Raw genomic sequence first — 3295 nt, 5'->3', positions numbered from 1 at the left:
TTATTATTAACTGTTAAGGTATAATCCTTGTTAGAAAAGCAGGATGCTATAAGCCCAAGGGTTCCAACAGGGAAATTAGAAAACAAATAGAATAGTGTGCCTGAGTGTACCCTCAAGCAAGAGAACTGTAAGTCTCTAACCCAAGACAGTAGAAGACCATGGTACTGTACAAAGGCCATGTCAGTTATGTTTCGTTGGAATGATCAGATAAACATCATTTCTCTTTTCACTGTTATCCTTACATTAAAGGGTCGGTTGCCTGATGCACTCTCTCCAATGCCTTCTATCAAAGGCGTCCTCTTCCAGCAAACCTCATCTTTCCATACCATCCTTCACCTTATTTCGCCACCCATTTCTCTGCTTTCTTCTCTATCTCCTCCCCAAACTGGTTCCCCCAAAGCTCTCCTGACTTCCACCTCAACACATGACTTCACCATTTCAGTCGTGACGCTGTTATCACCTCTGTAATGTTTACTACGCCTGCCATTGATGTTGACATGAAATACTGGTAATATTAAGAGTATAAAGGTGAACTTCAATAAAACTAGAATCTCATTGAATACGTTCATATCCATTACAGTTCCTGAAATTTTGATGATTAGTTTTTTTATCAGAATAAGAGCAAGATTTATGAATTTGGAATACTTGGCCTGGCTCCAGTTTGAAGGTCACTCATGAATGGCAGAGACAAAAGACAGTGATCAAGCCATATCTCCACTCAAGTTAGGACCAGGGAGGGCCAGACCATGGCTGCTTATGACTCGGTTGGTAGATCTATAGGTTCCCAAAAATCCAAAATCCTTAGCTCACCAGGATGGTGAGGTTGCAGACACTAGAAGAAACCATCGAGCTCTAGCAGGTCTCAAACATCAGTCCAGCATATTACCAGGCATGAATGTGTCCCATGTATTCATCCCGTGGAGTTAGATTTAGATGTATATCTGGACCATGGATTTAGATTTTGATTATATAGTCACGAAACAAGAGTCTTGGGTTTGAGTTCTCTTACTTGAGGGTACACTCGGGCACACTATTCTTTTTTCCCTTCCTCTTGTTTTGTTAAAAGTTTTAATAGTTTATATAAAAAAATTCTATTTCAATGTTACTTTTCTTAAAATATTTTATTTTTCCTTATTTCCTTTCCTCACTGGGCTATTTTCCCTGTTGGAGCCCCTGAGCTTATAGCATCCTGCTTTTCCAACTTGGGTTGTAGCTTAGAAGGTAAAATAATAATAGTAACCATGTTCTGTCAGAGTCATGATGTCTATCATTTTCCAAAAGGGAAAATAGCCCTGTGAGAAAAGTAGCAAATAAGAAAACAGCTAGAATAGTGTGCCCGTGTACCATAAAGCAAAACTCTAACCCAAAACAGTGGAAGACCATGGTACAGAGGCCATGGCATTACCAAAGACTAGAGTACAATGATATGATTTTTGAGTGTCCTAGATCTGCTTACCATAGCTAAAGAGTTTCTTCTACCCTTACCAAGTGGAAAGTATTAACTGTCAGATTACAGTGTAGTCGTTAATTTGGGCCACACAGCCAAGCATGGAGATGGCAGTCAGCACAGGGGTATCTCTAGGGAACCCATCCCCATCCCCCGTAGCATTTTGCATTAAAATTTGAGACTGGACAGCACTATCAAAGAGGGAACAGTATTGTTGATGATAACGATCAATAATTTGAGTGAAGCTGCAGTGAATGGCTCTAGAAAAGCATTTATGCTCATGGTTTGTGTTCCATTTGGTTTTATAACTACTGGCACATCAAGGTTTATGACAATGTCCCGCCAAGGGCTGTAGACACTGTAACCTCTATGGAGTATACAGTCGCCAATCTAAACAACACCACCTCAGACATGACAATGAAATTATACTGGCCCTATTTCACACCAGGACATATTTGATTGCCTCTTCAGCCCTCTTGATGCAAATTTGTTTTGTGTGGGGAAAAGTTCCTTAGTCCTGACTTAATATCCCATAAAGCCATTTTTTTAAGTGACCTGCATTATTAACTTTGATTCTCAATTTTTATTGCCTAATCCATTAAGGTTCAGTCAGGATCTTCATGGTGCTGAGACAATAAACTTGCAACCAAATTAGAGTTAAAATCTCCTCCATTACCTCGCATACAAGTTACTGGAGTTGACTATAATATTAGGTAGAAGTTTACACCTCAAATTGATAATAATAAAAGTTTCACTAAATTATTACATAATTTAACAAATTTATTACATAATTTAACAAAATTAACAGCACCTAGTGTACAAAACATGAAATTAATTTGTGAGTCTTTATCACTGGTCAGAGCTGCAAGTTATAATCACAGTACAATAAAATGAGAGAGGGAACTTTCCTATATTTGATATATCTTGAAAAAACTTTGTGAGAACAGAATAATATTCCAACAAAATAAATTATAATTTTTGTATCCTAAAAATATCCTGGAAGATTACAAAATTGAATGCACTCTGTAAGAATATAGCATATAAAATTTCAAAACCAAAAGAAGTTATAAATTTTGTCTTGCCAGTAACTCGCTGATCATATACTTGAAACTATACTGAAAAAATATTTAGTTGAATTGGTTTAAATAATAAACATATTACATTGAATCTAAATATAAGCTTTAAAATAAATTTAAGAAGATATTTACTACCTAGAATTACCCAGAAAGGTGAGAAAACAATGTGTTAATTGCAGTGCATCTATAAAGCAAAAACTCAGACTACAGCTGAAGAAGGAGCCTTCACACTATGGGTTTACCCAACTCGCTCAACAAATGCAATAACCACCACTTGATTTATGTATGGATTATGTGCCATATGGCTGAGCAATAGGGCCAGGGAGACCATTCAGGGCCATTTGCAACAGGGGGGATAACCTAACAGTTGCACTATGAAATAGAGGTTGGAAGGAAGAACAGAAGTAAAATATAAAACTAAAGTGGGTCCAACTAGAGGGCGAAGAAATGCGGCAGACATTTTGGTAATCCACTGACAGAACTACTATAATCCCTTTTGAAGATTACAGCGACTTATAACATAAGGTTGCTTAATCAGTACATGGAGACAAACTTGCTGTAATTGCAAAGGGATTATCTTGTTTTGCAGGTTCTTTAAGTCTCCCAGTGGTAATGTAAACATCCTACGACCCATGTTTGCTACGGTGAAGGTACACACCCATTGGAAGGCTATCATTTCAAAAGATGAGGAACCTCACCTTAAGATTAAAGTATTGATTGTGGAAGTATCAAATGGACGGAAGGTTCAGAATCACTCGACTTTGGTTTCACC

The sequence above is a fragment of the Palaemon carinicauda genome, chromosome 31 (genome assembly GCF_036898095.1).
Source record: "Palaemon carinicauda isolate YSFRI2023 chromosome 31, ASM3689809v2, whole genome shotgun sequence".
Lineage (NCBI taxonomy): Eukaryota > Metazoa > Arthropoda > Malacostraca > Decapoda > Palaemonidae > Palaemon > Palaemon carinicauda.
This window is presented reverse-complemented; position numbering follows the sequence as displayed.